Source organism: Nicotiana tomentosiformis, chromosome 7, assembly GCF_000390325.3.
Source record: "Nicotiana tomentosiformis chromosome 7, ASM39032v3, whole genome shotgun sequence".
Taxonomy (NCBI): domain Eukaryota; kingdom Viridiplantae; phylum Streptophyta; class Magnoliopsida; order Solanales; family Solanaceae; genus Nicotiana; species Nicotiana tomentosiformis.
The window spans coordinates 35,239,974-35,260,586 of NC_090818.1; the positions used below are offsets into that span (position 1 = coordinate 35,239,974).

At 38.6% G+C, this 20,613-nt stretch overlaps 1 long non-coding RNA gene across 1 annotated transcript; it reads left to right on the plus strand.

The window, feature by feature from the left end:
* The first annotated feature begins 419 nt into the window (after positions 1 to 419).
* On the plus strand, positions 420 to 8,146 carry LOC104108200 (uncharacterized). Its single transcript, XR_688964.4, has 2 exons — positions 420 to 813; positions 7,503 to 8,146. It is a non-coding gene; the product is annotated as an uncharacterized lncRNA (long non-coding RNA).
* Positions 8,147 to 20,613: the final 12,467 nt, after the last annotated feature.

Genomic DNA, 20,613 nt, shown 5'->3' on the forward strand with positions numbered 1-20,613 from the left:
ACTGAGTATGTAATTGCAATGTAAGCAAATAATTCAACAACAACAATGACCTCGGTGGGTCCCAACAGAATAAGTATGTAGCCTGGACATGGTTTCTAACATGGATCACAACTTAATATCTCTAGTACGTAGAAATTTCATGGTCATAAATAAAATTAGGCAACTATACAGTACCAAAAAAATTATTGAGTCACAAGATTAACAATATCCCTTTAAAGAAAGTATCTATTTATTAATTGTTACTAAAAGATAAATAATTTTCAAACCAATTTACACAGTCAAAAGTTCTCTTCACCCTGATATTGGATTAAATATAATTATGAAATTCGATTGCTATTTTCTGATAATTTTACAACTAAAAAATGCTTGAGTTTTAATCATATTTTATATATCTAGTACGTAGAATAAGAATACTTGAATTTCACTTTTCTGATATTTCATGTGCATTTTGATAGTTAAATCAGAGTCATATTTCTATGGTTCAGACATTAGAGTGAGTTTTGATACCTAAAACCAAACGATGGGGTTGGCGGCTAAAAAAAAAAGAAAGAAGGAAAAATGAAAACAGAATCAATCGCTCAACAATTGGGCAATGGGCCTCATGCCATTAACGAAGAAAAACGCATTTTAGTTCAGAAAACGAGAAAAAAAGCCAAAAAAGTTGTTCAATAACAGCCGCTCTCTCCAAACTGGAGCAATCTAAGAAGCAAATGATACAATTTTAAGGTGTTTACACGGGGTAAAGTGTTGATAACTGATGTCGTTGTTCCTCAGTTGTAATTCCTCAATCAGCAGAAACCGAACCAACAAATGGTAAATTCTATTTTATCTCATTAGTTTAATGTTTATGGATGAATTTATGAAACAATATGGATACGTGATTGTTGTGAACTTGTGATTACTGATTGCGAGTAAAAGAAATAAGGAACAATTATAAGAAGCTAAAATGGAAGTTCGTGTGATTGTAACCTCAATTTATGGAGCCGAGAGCTGACATGCTCCAGCTAGAAATTCTTTTTTAAGTTTTAACTGACTCTAACAAACTAGAAATCAAACAGATTATAGGGGATTCTCTTTGTTCAGCTTTGTTGCAAGAGTTTAAGTTATATGCCCTTACAGTGTAAACATATTTTACATTATCAGTGTACTTTCACCTTATAGAAGATTGCTTTCCATTTTCTTAAGGTTACTAATTTATGTTTGTGTAGAGAGCTACCTGCTGTTGCCTTTTAAGTGACTTCATTGTGTAAATCTTTTTTACTCCGTCAGTTCATAGAGTTTATATACTTGTTGGCTGTTGCAATGGAGAACACTTGAATAACACATTGCTGAAAAAGTTTAAGCAGCCATTTCCTTCTGTGAGCCCACCTAGTACCCGTTGATTCTCCCTTATCATCACCAGAAGGACACTTGGTTACGTCACAAGTCTAACATAATCGGGGAATAGAGGTCAATCAATCCATTTCTAACTTGAGGTTAACCTTATGCATTCTGAAATTGAAAATGAAAGATTCACCTTGCATATCTCAACAAGTTCGATTGTAGCTGATGGTATAAGTCATGTGTCAGCCTATTGCCTGTTTAGGTTTGGCTCTAGGGCTGTGTGCGTTCTAAGGTTTTACGTCTTCTCCCAAGTTGATGTATAGTTTGCATTATTTTCAAGTGGGTCAGCTTCTTGTATAAGTGCGTATTGTTTTCTAGAAAGCTATTATTGACACATATTTACTGAATTTTTGACCATAAGGTCCTGTGAATGTGATCATTGCCCGTAGTAACTTGCATGGCCATATTGCCAAGAATAACCCTGAATTTGAGCTGCTTTTATGCCCACCTCTTAGTGGTTCGAACAATTTGGATGGTCATGGGGGAATTTGACACCCGTGGACACCATTCAGTGTCACGCTCTCTTGAATTGCCTCTGCATCAACCTCCCCAATATTTTCTGCTATCCCCTCCTTCATTGGCATTGAGGGGTTTTTGCTTGCATCGATAAAGTATTCTAACTTCTATTCTCTTGGTCGATTGTATGTAAGGTTACAGAAAGTTGAAAAGGTTTGTAAGTGGAAGACTCGATAGTATGGAAATATGGCTGAGGAACCGTTGTGTAGGTGCTTGGTGTTCAGATTTGTTATTGGAGGGTAATTGGACTATGGAGTAGAAGTTTGTTAATCCCATTGATAGATTCCTCGTGCTACTTTGCTCCTTCTTACGATCTGTTAGAATTGTTGGATTAGATATCCTTATCTTTTTTATAGGTACTATTAGGTTAAATATCCTAGGCATTAGTCTCTAATTGAAACAGGAATTGGATTCACATGAATGAAGGGTCTTTTAATGAGCATGTAAGACCTCAGTTCTTCAAACTTCTATAGATAAGCTTCCACGTCATTGGCCTACTGAGCTCACTGAATTTGTCAATCTCTATCCAGAAATCTAGTGTTTCCAGACCTTCTATAAACATCACAAATGATGTCTTCGTACAAATTACCCACCATAATCTATCATAGAACTGTCAAACTATCGGTGGATCCCCCCTTTTATATCTATCCGGATATAGCTTATCTTCATAGTATTAGGTACTTGATGAATCTCAAAGTATTTTATTGCCAAATCCACGGGGTTGAGAATTTTGTCTCTAGGGGTTTACAGCTGAAAACTTCTTTACCATGGTATTATGAAGTTGCAGAGTAGGTGTGACAGTGCTAACAATTTCTGTGTTAATAGGAGGTGGTTAGCCCTGATGGGAGTTAGGAGCTGCTGCATCTGGACCTTCAAGGATTGAGGTAATAGTACCATTCCACGTGATGGTTCACAGGATAGAAGATTGGAAAGGTCGGGTGGTTTGAATTACCGCATTTCACTAATGGAAGATTGGAGTGGTGGGGTGGAGAATAAGTTAATGAAAAAATCCCCCTCTTGATGCTAAAAAATCTTTTGGTGTCAGGCAAGGGTGCATTTTACTTTTGTTTTGCATCATTTTTTAAATCATGCACACCGCTTCACAATGACTATCCCACCTCAGTCTCATAATTATGACATTCCTATATCTGTTACAGCTTTATTTTGTTCCTTAAACAATTGTGCCCTTGTCCCCGCCTCATAGGATAGAAATAGACTTTTGCTTCTTCATCCTCACTTTCTCATTTATCTATATTATTAATATACGTTCTTAGACCTTTTTAGCATGCATGAGGTATGGGTCCTCATGTTCTTTGGTCTTCCTTCTCTTTCAAATATCTTTTAAAGAGAATATGCTACTCTTTCCCTTTGAGTATATTTGATATACTATAACTTGATTATATATCAAACACCCAACTAAATTTTTTTCTTTCAAATATCTTAACATTTGTTATGTCACCTCACTCAGAGCTTGTTCCTAAAGAAACAAAGATATATATTTTTCTTTCTCCTTTCATATACATGATATGAAATTAAGGTTTGAAATGGCTCTAGTCAATATTTGTTAATACATGAGGCGCATCACACTTTCGTTGTAATTGCTATTAGGATTCATATTAACAAGCCATTAAATAGATGTGCTTTTCTTGTTTCTGTTAGATATTCGTTGAAGGAGTACATTGTTCTCTCCTTGTTTGGTTTGGGACAATTCTCATCTCATGAGCTAGCTTTTGAGATTGAATTAGGCCCAAGGTCCATTTTCTTTACATGGTATTAGAGCCAAACTCATCTTTATTGTTGTGTTTCTCAATGTTGGGCCCCCATGTTATGTTATCCACAATGTTCAGGCCTGGGGCATAGGTGGAGGGTGCAGTGTCAGAATTTTCCATATTGGTTGAGAGAAAGGACTGTTGTCTCCTTTTATGGGCTTGGGCAATTCTCATAGCTAGCTTTTGGGGTTAAGATAGGCCTAAACTCCATTTTTTGAAGATTAATATTCATTCTTGAGTGAATCACATTCCATGAAACAATGCCATATGGGTAGTTGGTTACCATATTGGCTTCTGCCTCCAAATGAAACTATGGCTATGTTACAACATTATGAATGAGAGAAATTCCATCTTCAGAAAATTTGACTTTTTTATCTTTAGTCACACATAGTATCACATGTGCTGATTTTATCGGCTTTGGTCCTGTAATTATTTGTGGGTCATGCTGTCTTTTGGAACCAAGTTTGTTTGGAGCTCCATTCAGACCAAATAGCTGCTTTTCTAAAGCTGAAGCTGATGAATAGAGTAAGTTTCCCATGATAGTAGTAGGATCAGAATTAGAAGTAGAACTGGGTGCTAGAATTAGGAACAAATATTAGGTTTAGGATTTAGACCTGTGTTACTACAAGGACTTGGATTAGGACTTAGATTAGAATAAGGACTACGTCTATGGTTTGGGTTAAATTGGGATCCTAATTCTTCACTTGCTCCTATATTAGGTTTAGGTTTAGGATTGGAATCCTACTTCTCTGCTCACTCTCAAATTCTCATTCCACTCTAACCTAATACTTATTTTAACCTAGTTTCTTGCTCTAGTCCAAATCTTTTATATACTAATCCAAATTTAGCTCCTAATGAAAATGTTTTTAAGTAACGACATGACGACATCTATAACTTCTTACTTGATGAAGGTGTACAATATCCATTTGGTCAACAACATGGAAAATGGAGGTACCTAAGAGGTACTTTTTACATGGTATGCAATGTCGAGAGCAATTTTAACAACTCAACGACCTTACTTGAGTTCAAAGCCAATTTTAACAACCCAAGAAGAAGGAGATGCATAGTGGTCAATTGGTGTTCACGTGTAAAAATCATGATGAACGCGTGGATCACCTATTGTAAGTCTGCAACAAAACTATGAGCCATGATGTTCTTCATTTTCAACATCCATTGTTTTTTTCTCGAGAAAAGAGTACCGGTGAGTTGGAGATTGGATAAGCTAAATGTGATAGGAGAAAGTTATGGAGAACCGCTCCGTGCAATAAATTTCTAGAAATGCAGAGAGAGGAGTATGATAACGTTTGAGGGAACTGGACATTCATTGTTAAATTATAATCCTCTGTTTTTCCTAGTGCTCTTTTGGTCTAAACAGGAAGTTCCTTACTGTATAGACGATTAGCTTGGTTCTTGGGGAGCTTATGCATCCTTCTATTTAATGTTTTTATAATAAACCTAACACCATCTTGGTGTATATTAATTAAGTTTTTTGAGTTTTCTGATTATCATCAAAAGACAAATCACTTTATGTCTCTTAACTATAAATAGTTATCTCTTTCCCGAAAAGAAAAAAAAAATGACAGAGGCTTCCACAGGCCATAGAAAGAAGAAGCGCACTAGGAGAAGAAGAAAACAAGAAATGGAGGCTTAGCAGCAGAACTTGATTCTCTATTTTCCCCAATAGAGAAAAGAAAAGAAATAGAGGAAAAAAAAGATGCAGGCAGTCTAATGTTTACCAAAAGAAAAAAATAAAGAAAGGAATTAGAAGAAAGAAGAATTCTGTGAAGATCTCTCTTTCCTGCACTTCTTCCGTTTGAGATCGTTGATGATCTTCTCAAGTTGTTTGTTCTCTATTGTCTTCTCAAGTCTCATGAGTTTGTCTCTTTTGCTCCTGCAGAAGATTTCCTTTTCCTTTCCTGGATCCTAATCCCCCCCTCCCCCCCCCCCCCCCCCCAAACCCCCTTTTTGGCTTGAAAGATGCACATGCTAAAGGCCTTGTGCCTTAACCCAGGTGTGCGCTTGTTAATCGCTTTTATGCAGCACCTCGACTGAAGTCTGGTGAGGCGCCAATTCTGCTCTGTCGGTTGCCTCAGCACCTGAAGCTTGGCTTTGGTTTTGTTGGAGGCATGTTGAAAATGTTCAAAGTGTTAAGTTCTAATTTAGCAACGTCCTATATTGAACGAATATTATATTGTATTTTGTTTGAGACCTATAAGTAGGTTTATTCATCAAAATTTCTTGTCATCAATACACGTCTTTTTCTTATTCTTCACAAGTAGTTTAGATATATATGTGCTACTGGAACTTGTTTTCATGACCATTTTCCATAGGGGTTTAGTAGTATATGTGGAATGTTTTATTGAATAGGCTTCGTAAGGTTCTATATTGTTCATTCGGACATATTCCCCTGGTACTGTAGTGTCTTTGCTTTTGTTTCTGCATCGACAACTTGTGTTTGCTGATGAAAAAATGAAACCTAAAACAATTGTCTTGTCTGGGATGATATGTTTGGCTTAAAACATATAGTATAGCTATCAGATCGGACCCTCGTTGTATCGAAGGAGGTTTAATCTAATCCGTTTTGGGAAAAAATTTACTCTGTACAAGGTCCACTGAACACAGGCGGATTTCGAAATGCTGGCAAAGGAGTTCAGCCGTTGGGCTTATATCGTGCATTCTAATACATTGGAACCTTTGGTTTTTTCATTTTCAATTTTAATGTCCCCAGCCGCCTTTCTCCCTCCCACTCCCCCTGGCCCCGGCCCTTTTCTCTCTAAGGCATCTAAAACTTTCAAAAAGGAAAAAGAAAGAAAAGAAAACACAGATGTCCAAATTTTGTGTTATGTTTAGTTCAACAGTCTGCTACCGCATCTCCCTGCTTCGAGCATCGGCTATGCAGTGACATTGTTTTTCTGAAGTATCGAATAGGTAAAGCTTAGTAGTCCTTAGGTCATTATCTTTGGTATATTTAGCCAATTTTTGAATGCCTTCATGATTTTGTTGAATCCAGTGATTTGGGAACTGTTTCATAGGCTATCATTCAAATATTCTAACACGGGATTTTGGAGAAGTTGATTGATTTTGTGTCTGTTTCTGATTATTGAGTTTTGAGATGTTACCTACTGCTGTATTTCTTCTAGTGAAAGGAATAAATGAATGGTGAAATTTTTAAGTGTCGGGATTTATTTGCCTGTATCTTTACCTTTAAGGACTTTAGACATCTAGGAATTTAGAGACTCAGATTGGTACTTAAATCGAGGTCTAGGAGTTCAACGGAAAGTATGCATTTGCATTAACCTAAAGTCTATAAATAGTTCAATTTGCTAAATTGTGTATGTGTTTAGAATATCAATTAGTAGAATCTTGTAAAGTCTTGCCAAAGTTTAAATCGTTAATAGCAACAAGATATAAGTTTTGGGAGACTAGCTTCTATCCTGAAGATTAAGACAAATTTTTTCTGAGAAGTTTGTGAAGATTAATACAATAATTAATAAAAATGACATCACTTGGAATTGAAATTTTTCATTTGAGTTGAGTCAAAGCAGTCGTTTTTGTTTTAGCTTATCAAAAGCAAAAAGACAGACCCATATAGTGTGAGCCTAAAAGAATTTGCTTAGGTGGAAACTAAAATGACAGTCTTGCCTTCAAGTTATTAAGAATATACAGTATGTTTTCTACACAAATCATAAAGAATATTTAGGTGTTTACGGTAGCCTTGAGGTCGCTTATCTGAAATTTTGGGTCCGTCTCTTTGGTCCGCCTCTGATAGCAATATTCTTTATTATTCCCTATATGGTCATGGTTTCTGATATTCTTTTCCATTTTTTGCTTCAGTTATCAATTGAAACAGGCATATCTCATATCTCTGGTTTGTTAGATGCCACTTCCAAGATTTTATTCCCTACTCAATATTATCATATCTAAATATGGGCGCTATCCAGATGTACACATGTGCAATCCACATGTCTTCTCATATAAAACATAGACACATCAAAGACTTAGTTTGCTTTCTTTGCAACATTTTATATCTGTTCTTTAAGCTGTGTAAGGTTGGTGGCTCAAAGAGATCATTTTTTCCCTTCCTATAATTGAATATTTGTTCAGGATTGTGAGTGTTGGCAGTCATGTGGGTGAGGCATGCAATGATGTCAAAACATTATTGTAGGATGGTATCCCCAAAAAGCTGATGTTTATGTGAGTGAGATGGACCAATAAGAGGACGACAAACATCAGTAGCCTCTCTACTGAAAGGGACCCTCAAAAGTTTTACCTTTAAGATTTGTATCAAACTCTATGTCACCATTGGTTCCTTTGGGACCCTTCTTCATTGGTGTTGACACGTTTTATTGACCCCTTGACTTAATCTTCTTCTGGCTTTTTGAAAGGATATTGGTTTTGTTGGTTCAATTGTTTCGGCTGAAAATGCCTTTCATAAATTCTGTTTTCGCAAAATCCAAGCTATGCTGTCTTTTCCTTTAGCATTTTGGAGTTCTTGGAACCTTCTTAATTAAAAGGGTGAAATAGGTTCTTGTGGGCCATTTTAAAATCTGTATTATGTGGGTGCTAGAGAATTCTGATTTAGAGCATATCAATATCTTTTACTACGTGATAGTAGTAGTATTTTCAAAAAAAGGTGCTTTTTTATCTGATTCCTAGCCTCAACACTCTCTTTTTCATTTTTCCTTTTGGTTCATGTGCTTTTTCTTGATGTTGAACTAGGTATCCAACAGACAAAAGTAGTTTTAACTCATAAATTGACTTAGAAGAATGAATAATTAACAGATCTTGGCCTCTTTGGGAACTTGAAAAGCCAAGATGATGTAAACAGTGATTTTATGTAATGAAGTCAGCTACTCCATTATTCATAGGAATTCCTGGGAAAATTCTGGATCTTCCAGTCTGGAATTTCCCTACTGGTTCTGGAAGTTCCAGAAGAGTCGCAAAGTTTCATTGCGGCAGGTCAAAGCATATATGCAAAGTCCGGAGTTTCTTGTTTAAGTATGACATAAGTACATGTTTGAAGATTCTTGGTTTATAGATTGTAGTTGGTTCAAACTTTGCAATTGTGAGCTGTATAAAACTGAAGAAAAGGAAAATTTGCTTTTGGTGACTTCATTTCAGTAGCTCTGCAGCCAATGCCTTGGTTGGTAGCAATGCAGAATTTGCGCATTGCCAAAGACTTTCTCTTGGCTGATAATTTGCAGACAAAATCCCTGAAATTTGGTCATGATGTCAAAGTAGTGAGATGCAGTATATGCAAGCTTCTGATTGTCATTGCTGACTACAGAAAGATTTGTAGAATTGAAGAGGCAGAGATGATGTTTGCATACTTTTCTAATTTGGGTCTAAAGAAATTGTAGAAAATGAGCATATCTGTTTTGAAACATAAGTTATGAAGGGTGATAAACCAGCCACCAATTCAGCAAGCTAAGGGCAAAAAGTTAGTTACTTCTAAGATCTGATTATTTACTGCCAACCCAACAATAGATATTACCCGTTAAAATTTCTCTCTTGTGGTGAAAGAAGTATTTGAACCTTCTTTGTCATATTCAAACAAATAGCTTAGGCGTTAAGCAGCCAGTGGTGGGACACATTTATACAAAGGTGAACAAGTAAATCCTCTAAGTCAAATTATCGTTGTTGATAGCAATATCTCATTTTACGTACATATACTTATTGTTGAATCTCATTATATATAACATTCTAAGCAAACCTGAAATTTGGCAAAACACATGAGATGTGGGATATCAACCATTAGAACTTTGTTACGCGTGATGTGCGGGTTGAAGTCTAAAACTGACAATATCATAAGTGAATTGGGCTATTATAGATGATATGTGAGTCATTTCGTGTGCAACTTTGGCCGATGGTGGGGCAATTATGGATTTAGGCAAACACCACATATTTGAGAGATTATGATGATGGGGTAAATCTCACAAAGGACCTCGAGTCCCTAAAGGGGAGGGTACTGAAATGTAAAATCATTGGCAAATCTTACGTCCACAAAAAAATTGAAAAAATATATATAAGGAAGCAAATCTTAGACCTTAATGACATGTTGTTAAAGCAATGTGATCTTGATTCAAAACATTAGAAAAAGCTTCCACTTTAGTGAAAACAGGAGCTTAAAAATGCTTTAGGTCATATGTCCGACTCCAGCCATAGGCTGTATACTTGTACCAAGTACATGATAGTGACAGCATACATATTTCATTTAGGAAAAGAGAAAAAACATCTTGTTTATACGAGAAAATTTTGTCACTTAATAGGATTCATGAATTATGCAGTATGTAATTGTATTGTATTAATCCAATGAACTAACTTTTGTTGAACCTTAGAATGTCGACATGTGTATTAGGGTGTGCATTTTATTATTTGTTAGTGGGCATTGAGCACACGCGAGACTGAATAAATTTTGTTATCTGCTTATCCCTCTAGTCCAAAAAATTCTGTTTCAAAAGCCATAACAGAAGCTTTATTACTCAGTATATGCGCATAATAACAAGGTGGAAATCTAGTTATACAGCAAAAAAGCTCTATCCCTTTTATTTAAAATGTTACTTAGATAATGCCACAGCAGCAGACAAACTTAAAAAAAAGGGATTAAAAAAAGAACGATACTTAATTATTCAGCTAAGTTATTGTCTCAGAACATTGGTGGAATTAGCATTTATGAAGAGGAAACATCAAACCATTTATGTTTAAAAGTGACGCCTACTATTTTCTATTACTTCTTACTCCCATTAACAAGAAGTTGAGTCTAGGCAGAAGCAGATTCAAAATTTAAATTTGGTTCGAGTTAAATATTTTTAGTATTGAACTCATTGTGCTTTTAAAATCTGGGTTCAAATGTAGTATTTGTTGAGATTTTAGTGTGTTTTCACATATATATATATATATATATATCGATGATGCACATTGAAAATACTGAGTTCGGATGAACATATTATCGTCCAAGTTAACTACCCTTCAACTAACTATGCACTTTACAAAATGATATCTTTGGAATGTTTAGCACATCAAAAAGTTGATAATATATGCTATAAATTACAGTAATATGTTGCGATTTGAACCTTGAACGTTCTTGTCTACTTTATATCGTGCAACTAAAATCCTGAAATAGTTTTATCACTTACTCTTATAATAATAGGTTTAATGTATGCATTTACATACAAAATAGCAATGGTATGAATATTTTGACGATAGTTAGTTGGGTTAGGACCAAATACTGTGATTATTTTAAATGTGAGGAAGAAGAACACATCATGATATCCGTCATGCTCCATAGTTTTAGAAGCCAAAGGTAATGACATTTTTATTCTATTATAAAGAGTTGAATATTAAACTTTTTCTTCCTTTTCCCCATATTTTAATGTCAAAATAATTTGAATACATTGTAATGTTGTATATCCAGTGGATATGCAGGTAAAGACTAGGTGTGGAGTGACCAATCATAAGCTAAATATTCCAGGCATTTTGGGCATCTACTCTGGATCAATGGACACCTGCCTTCCTCTTTTGCCACACAAAATTGCTTACTATTTTTAGGACCCACATAATAATAATAATTCATGATGTTTCTTTCTCCATCTTTTTTTTTTTTTTTCATTTTCTTTCCCTTTATTTCTTTTTCTTTTTGGTCTAGGGGGGCATATGCAAGAATTTTTGCTTTTAACGTATTCAATCTATTATCACAACTCGACGTTTGTGAGTTTGGTTTGGGATTATAGAGGTTCTAAGATTTTACTTTTCTTTTCTTCAAATTAATGCTTATTAAGTTTATATATACATATACATTATTTGGCGAATATCTTTGGCAAAACGCTATTGGATGATACCCCTTATTCTTTAACTAATGACCCAATATGATGACAAGGTCGAATCCTGAAAAGGTTGAACTTGAATTATTGCTTAAACACTGCAAACACTATAAATTGTTCTTAACATTTAGATTTTTTAAGGGGTCTCATTTCCAAAGTGGTTCAAAAAAAAATAAAAAAATAAAACAAGGATGGAATGGGCGTGAATCTGAAAAGCAACATTAGTTGACTAATTAGTTATCAAGGGAAGCACATTAAACCTAAACGCTTTACTTATTGGAGTGACTATTAATGTAATGGTTTTCGCGTTTTGACCTCAATAAGAATTTGTAACAATATATATATAAATTAAACAAATCCTTTGTCGCGGGTGATATTGAGAGTGCAAAATGATGTCTTCTTTTTACTAGTATAAATTATTTTTGTGTCTTTTGTCTCCTATGTAGAAGAATAATCTTTCCCTAGTTTAATAACCCAATGAGATTTTCTTAATGCAACTCCAACAAAAGTTGAAACGCATCATCAATTTCCACTAAATTAAACACCTGTCCTCTTTTAAGAATTAGGAAAGGCACCTCGAGCCTATACAATTTGGTGTTTTTTCTTGCTACCTCAAGCCTTGCATTATTTTCGAGTAAGAGGCGGAGCCAAGTGTAGTTTATGGTTTCAGGATTTTTGTTATTTTAAGTTATTAACCTATAAATTAATAATTTATAAAATATAAAATTTGAACTAAATTTACTGAGTTCGGTCGAATCATAACTTATACATTGGCCCAGCCCTATTCCAGACCGTGCTCGAATTAAGTGTAAACGTCATGTGACCAAGAATTGATGCCTTGAACAAGTAAATGAAGCTCTTTGTGGACAGTGGAGGAAGTCTAAATTAATCAATTTTTTCCAAGTTTTTTTATCATATCACGTAAAATCTTTCACTAATAGATTAGAGGTCCTTCGAAAAATCCTCCGAACAATTTCAAAGAGGTTAAGTAAATTAAATCTTCTTTGGAAAAGAGATTTATTTATTAATTCGAAATTTCACATGATCCGATAGTCATCTTGGAATCTGATAAGAACGAGACAACTCTACTCATGAATATAACTGTATGAGTCAAAATCTGCTCAGAATATTTAAGATAAGATAACACTAAATAAAGAATCCTCGAGTCATCATCTGTCGAGGTCGACTAGGAAGCAGCGAGATCCGTGGTCGAGATGTCAACAATGGTCGAGGTTGAGCACCGTTGAAGAAGCTGTAACGGCTAGTTTTCGAAATAGGATATTAAAGAGAATATTCTAGTGGATATTCTCTGCACTTGTACTATTAAAGTTTATTAGAAAAATATCTCATATAAATAGAAAAAGAGACAATGATATGGGTATGTGACATTCATTTGATAAGAACACACTTTTGGCAAAAGATTCTCTCTTTCTCACTAAGATACAAACACTATTTTTTTCATCAATATTCTCGCTCATATTATTCCATACTTTTCCATCAGATTCTAGAATAATTCGAAAATTCTAGAATTTGTCTGTCACTCATCATTGTGAGGAGAGACAATCATCTAGTTCAGACTTTATTAGGTGAATCACTTCTCCTATTTACTTAAATGCCATTTACTGTTATTTATTGCTACATTATTGCTCATACTTTTTGGGATAGTTAATGCACGTTGTTATCAATCTACCACCAGATCTGTTTAACATTAGTCACTCTTTCAAAACTCACATCTAGAAATATTATTATTAACTAGGTTTAACCCATTCTCATACAAATTCAATTATTTTAACTAAAAGTTGTATTTTTTGGTCAAACAATTTGGCACTATATGTGGAAATTTCTTAGTTAAACTTTTAGATTCTTCTAGATCTACAGCCAACACGGGTCACTAACGTAAAAAAAAAAAACAAAAAACAAGACCTCCTAACTTTGTACGTACAAAATCCCAACATGGCAGGAAACCGAAAAGAAAGGACGAGAATAATAAGTGACCTCCCAACTAACCTCATGAACGTCATCAACGAAAGTTATGAAACGATAGACGAAGACGCAACGCCCAATGCCTCCCCTAGACGAGATGGATCACCACCTCCTCACTACAGCATCACAAAATCTCTTGGTAAGGGAGCCTCCACATCTGTGGGGGAGGAGACGCCCCCAGCTGTAAAAAAGCTCCTCGAAGCATGGCTAATTGACACGCTAACCAGCGTCCTCAACAAGCCCTCCCAGGACGCGGCTACAGAAAATGCAAGGACTTGCACTATGCAACCAGGAGACGAATAGTGCAACCAACTCCCTCCTCATCCAACGACAGGTATTACTCACAATGTCATTAATAGTGCAGGTGGCCAATGCCCTCGCAACCATTTTGAAAAGGATGGAGAAAATGGAGAATGAGAACAAGGTACTCCGAGATCAAATGAAAGAACACCAGGAAAGGGTCGATAAAATACCGGGCGCCCCCAAGCTGTTGCCAAAGAGAGACGCTGACCGGTTCGTCGAACAACCATATAGTGATGATGCAGCCCCACATGCTATACAAAAAACTTTTAAAATGCCACCCTACCTCAAGATATATGGTACAACCGACCTCGAAGATCATGTGACTTATTACGTCACCGCCGTAAAAGGCAACGACCTCGCCAAGGAACATGTGTCTTCTATTTTGCTAAAAAGGTTCGGAGAAACCCTTACTGAATGAGCATTAACATGGTATTTGCAGCTACCGGCATGATCCATCGAAACTTTGGAAAAAATGGTCGACAAGTTTGTAACGGCCCACGCGGGAGCCAAAAAGGCCGAAGCCAGAGTGAACTACATATTTGCCATCAAACAATCTCTGGGAAAGGGATTAAGGGACTTCCTCATTCAGTTCAATAGAGTAAGGATGACCTTGCCAAATGTGTCCAAAGGGATGGCGGTCGTGGCCTTTTAGAACGGGTTGAGCAGGGATGGCTCAAGAGCAACGAGGAAACTGTTAATCCGGTTGATGAAGTGTCCCCCAACCACTTGGGATGAGATCCACAATGCTTATTGTGCCGAAGTCCATGTAGATGAGGATGACCTCAACGTGCCAACCCACCGGCTAACCTCAGTACAAGCGGAGTCAAGAAAAGACCAACGCCAGAAGAGATCACCCGATCCCACGGCCTAATATATAATGACACCAACCATAGATCAGGACGGCCACCGCCTACTCTCCTCGTTATGAAGAAGGTCCATCTAGACCCAGGACAGTAACTCATTGGAGATAGTCTACGAGAGTATCTCTGTCGCCCACACAGATAGTCTACATCCTGGAGAAGTTCGGACCAAAAGTGAAGTGTCCGCCGACTATGAGATCAGACCCTAATATCAGAAATTTGACGACCTCTGTGAGTTCCCCTAAGAACGAGGGCATAAAATGGAAGACTGCATCGCCTTGAGGCAGGAAGCTGTGAATATGCTACGTCAAGGACATCTTAAAGAGCTACTAAGCGACAAGGAAAGAACCAATTTCGCTAGAGGGCGCGAACATCAAAGGCCACCTAAATCACCCTCACCAGCCCGTACCATCAACGTGATCATCGGAGACGATGCCTCTATCAATAGCGTGAAGTTCACCACTACACACAAACTCAAGCGATCCATCATGCATGAATGGTATGACGAGCTCGAAGAAAGTATCATCTTCGACAAGTCATATGGAAACGGATTGGTCTTCCCTCACCATGACGCTCACGTCATTACTCTGTGAATTTTGGATACTGATGTTAAACGTATTATGATTGATGACGGAAGTGGCGCGTGCATCATCCATCCCCGAGTACTTATCCAAATGAAGCTCGAGGATAGGATAGTGCCACGCTGCATCACACTAACTGGTTTTAACTATGTAGTGGAACGGGCATCCGTAGAAATTACACTCCCCGTTTTAGCCGACGACGTAACTATCGAAACAACATTCCACGTCATGAACCAAGACATTGCGTACAATGCAATAGTAGGTCAATCGTGGATATACCCCATGAAGGCCGTCCCCTCCAGCTTATACCAACTCATCAAATTTCCAACTCCATGAGGGATATTCAGTATACGAGGAGAGCAACGTACATCCCGGGAATGCTACTGTATTGCTTTAGATAACACAACCTCCTAGCAAAGGAAGGACAAAGAAAAAGAGGCATAGCAATCAGCAGTGTCGAGGTCGGGACATGACGAGATCGTAGAAGGTATCCGAGATCCCGACGTAGTTGAAGCCGCAGGGTTGACCATAGAAGACCTCGACCCCGTTCAATTAGACTCCAACGACCACATCAAAAAGGCCTATATCACTTGCAAGCTACATGACCCAGGAAAATTCAGTCAATTCTTAAAAACTAATGTAAATTTGTTTGCCTTCAGCCATGCAGATATGCCAGGTATCCAAAGGAAATTGACACGCACAAACTGAACATCAACCCATTCCACCCCCAAGTAAGATAGATCAGACATAAGTTCAATTCTATAATTAATGATGCGGTACGTGAAGAGGTGGAAAAACTATTGGAAAATGGCTCCATCTGGGAGTGAAAGTACCCCAGAGGGTCGCTAACGTAGTCATGGTGAAAAAGAAGAACGAGAAATGGCGGATGTGCGTGGATTTCATAGATTTGAACAATGCATGCCCTAAGGATTCGTTTTCATTACCCCATATTGACCAACTCATCGACGCAACAGCTGGGCATGAATTACCGAGCTTCTTAGATGCTTATTCAGGTAATAATCAAATCCTTATGGAAGAAGAGGATCAGGAAAAAACCATATTCATCACCCATCAGGGGACGTACTACTATAGGGTCATGCCTTTCGGGCTAAGAACGCAGGGGAAACTTACCAAATGTTGGTGACGAGGATGTTCAAGGACCAGTTCTATAAAACGATGGAAGATTATATAGACGATATGCTGGTCAAGTCCAAAAGGAAAGAAGATCACATCGACCATCTGAGAGAAACCTTCGACATACTTAGACGATACGGAATGAAACTGAACCCCGAAAAGTATGCGTTCGGCGTGGCCTCAGGAAACTTTTTAGGTTTCCTGGTATCACAACGACGGTTCGAAGTCAATACTGATCAAATCAAATCCATCGAAGGGATACCGAAACACTTGTCCACCAAAAAGCAGGTTCAAAGGTTGACTGGCCGTATCACCACCCTATCAAGGTTGTTTTCACGATTATCACATAGGTGTCACAGATTCTTCGGCGTGCTTAAGAAGGATAATGGCCTCGTCCAAGACCTAAAAGAATTGAAAGCATACTTGTCGTCGCCACCATTGCTTTTATGCTTTCAAAACCGGAGCCAGGGAAACGTCTCCTTGTTTACCTCGCTGTATCTGAAGTAGCTGTGAGCGCAGTCTTGGTTCGATAAAATAAAGGTACGCAACCCCCCATCTATTATATTAAGAAAACATTAGTCGATGCCTATATGAGGTACCTTCACCTCGAAAAACTGGCCCTGGCCTTAGTCGTAGCTTCACGAAAACTTAGACCGTATTTCCAGTGCCACCCCATCTCGGTCGTCACGACTTTTCCCCTAAGAAGCGTTTTGCATAAACCCGAGCTATTGGGAAGACTGGCCAAATGGGCCATCGAGCTGATCGAGCACGATATCACGTACCAGCCGAGAACAACGATAAAGTCACAAGTGCTCGCTGACTTCGTCGCCGACTTCAGCGCAAATGTAATGCCTGAAGTTTAAAGAGAAGTTGCCCACACTTCCCACGAAACACAAGACCTATGGGTCCTGTACACCGATGGTGCATCCAACGCGTCAGGGTCCGGACTGGGACTCGTACTCAAAGTCCCGACCAACGAAGTAATTCACCAGTCCATAAGGTGTCCAGATATGACTAACAACGATACTAAGTATGAGGCCACAATTGCAGGTTTGCGGCTAGCACTAAAGTATGGGGCAAAACGGTTTAAACTACGCTGTGATTCCCAACTCGTAGTCAACCAAGTCATAGGGATTTTCCAAATGAAGGAACAAAGATTTCAAAAGTATGAGACCGAAATTTGCAAGTTACTTCCCGAATTCGACGAATGTCAACTTGAACAAATTCCACGAGCACAGAACGATGAGGCAGACGACCTCGCTAAGCTAGTCGCAGCCACCAAAAACATTACAACCGGAGACAGAAGCGTGGTCCACCTCCTCAACTCATCGCTAGACCAAGTCGAGGTAAAAACCATAAACTTAACTTGGGACTAGCTCAATCATATTATTACATACTTGCAGGATGACATACTCCCAGATGATTAAAAAGAGGCAAAGAAACTGAGAATGCAAGCGGCCAGATACAGTATCATCCCCAACGACCTGTATAAGAGAACTTACGGCAGCCCTCTAGAAAAATGCTTGGGGCCCAAACCAAACTCGATGCGTCCTTAAAGAGGTCCACTGCGGAGCTCCCTTCGGCAACCGGGCTCTAATTAGATGCCTCATACAGGCAGGATACTACTAGCCCACCATGAAAAAGGAGACCATAGATTTTGTAAAAAGCTGTGAGCAATGTCAAAAATACGCCCTAATGATTCACCAGGCGGGCGATCACCTCCACTCGGTCACCTCACCTTGGTGTTCATCAAATGGGGAATGGACATCGTGGGCCCCCTCCCATCAGGACGGGGTAACGTACGATTCCTTTTGGTTTTAACTGACTACTTTTCTAAGTGGGTAGAAGCAGGAGCATTCGCCTAAATACAGAAACATGAAGTAAACACCTTTATATGAAAGAACATCATATACCGGTTCGGCCTCCCCAAAGAGATCAACTGCATCAATGGATCCCAATTCACGGGAAAGAAAACCGCCGAGTTATTTGAGAAATGACAAATCAAAAGGATACTCTCGATGCCATACCACCCACAAGCAACGGGCAAGCGAAGTCCTCCAACAAGTCGATACTGAACATCATGAAGAAAAAGCTTGAAGACACCAAGGGACTCTGGTCGAAAATATTACCAGAAGTACTATGGGCTTATCAAACAACTACGAAAATGAGCACATGAGAGACACCCTACTCTTTGGTCTATGGGCCGAAGCAGTAATACCAGTCGAGGTCGGTGAACCCAATCTAAGGTACTCCCATGAGAGTGGCACAATCAATGATGATGGCCGAAGACATGAACTCAACGAAGTCGACGAACGAAGAGATATGGCTTATATAAGAATGATCGCCCAAAAATAGCAAGCAGAGCGTTATTATAACAAGAAATCAAAGGTCAGGCCGCTCAAACTCGGAGACTACATATCAAAATCTAAAACCACAGCAAGCAATGATCCTATGGAAGGTAAGCTGGGAACAAATTGGGACGGTCCGTACAAAATCACAGCAAAAGCAAATAAAGGATCATTTCAGCTAGAAACAATTGAAGAAAAGCTACTACCAAACAACTGGAATATCAGCCACCTCAAGTACTTCAACTTCTAAAGGAATGAGTTCCCCCCAAGTCGTACTCTTTTTTCCCTTACTTGAGTTTTGTCCCAATTGAGTTTTCTCAAGAGGGTTTTTAACGAGACGACGAAGGGAACACCTCAAGTCGAAGTACGTAAAGGCAAGGCTCTGATTTCTATTTCATTGCTCGACCTATCACTACTCTCCAGATCGACCAATGAAGGGACTAGGTAAATGGGGACTAGGACTGGAACGCCAGCTAACACCCAAAGTCTGTAGATTTCTCCAGGTATGTAACAAATGCAACAATGTAAAGGCAATAAACTTTACACTTACCAACGCATTTCTCTCAAAGTTAGGTTATGTTTGACCTCGCTCGAACTAATACCTACCGGCCATAAATAATTTAGGTTATGTTCGACCTCGCTCGAGCTAACACCTATCGGCCCTTGGCCATAATTAAGTTAGGTTATGTTCGACATCGCTCGAACTAACACCTATCGGCCCTTGGCCATAATTAATTTAGGTTATGTTCGACCTCACTCGAGCTAGTACCTACCGGCTCTCAGCCATAATTAAGTTAGGTTATGTTCGACCTCGCACGAGCTAACACTTACCCATCCCCAGCCATAATTAAGTTAGGTTATGTTCGACCTCGCTCGAACCAACACCTACCGACCCTCGGTTATAATTAAAGTTAGGTTATGTTCGACCTCGCTCTAACTTACTCCTACCGGCCCTCAGCCATAACTAAACTGAGGATGTATTCAACCTCACTCGAACTAAAATTTACCGGCCCTCGGCCGCAACTAAGTTCAAATATGTTTGATCTCGCTCGAACAAGAAACACAAGCAAAAAACACACAAATATAGAAAAACTAACCACAAAAAGGAAACAGAAGCAGAAACACAATATGAGAATTCCATATTCATACTTAAACATTTTTTACAAAGGCTCGTGAAGACGCCTACAAAAATACACAAGCTTACAACAAAATAAAAAAAAGGAGAAAAATTATTGGTCGTTACCATCGGGGCCTTCAACACCATCGCCCTTACCACCTGGGCCGTCTAAATCTACCCCTTCATCATTACCATTGCCCTTAGGGTATGAAACATCATACCAAGCGTTCTCTTCAAGCTGGTCCACGCCCCGTCCCCCTCATTGTCACCAGCCTTAGGCGTGGCGGGCCTTAACACGAACATCCTCAAGGGCGGCCGTAGAAACAGATCCCACCTTATACAAATTGCAGAACACATCCAATTGAGTTTCAACATGAGTCCATTCCTCATACAGGTCCCAGGGAACATATGGGAAATTGAAGTGCGAGAGGATGACGATTGCGCGAGCAGATGAGCCTTTTCAACCTCTAAGGCAGCCACCCGGTCCTGGCAGAGGGAGTTGTCTTTTTCCAGCTCTCCTCTCCTCCAATATATCTTCTTTTGCCTTCGTCGTAGATAGGTCAATTTCCCGCTCGGCCAAGAGTCTTATTTGCCAGCTCTAACATCTCCGACTTTCTCCGAGCCTCCAGACGGGAAGACTCCGCCTTCTCAAGCTCGTTTTGTTTCTTGGAGACCTCGCCACGAAGGACCTCCATCTGTAGGCGACACTCTTCCAATTGCCTACGCAACTCGATCACTTGCGTTTAGAGGTCAACATTGGGTATCTACGGTTCTGCTGACCTCGAGCTCTTCCTCCTTA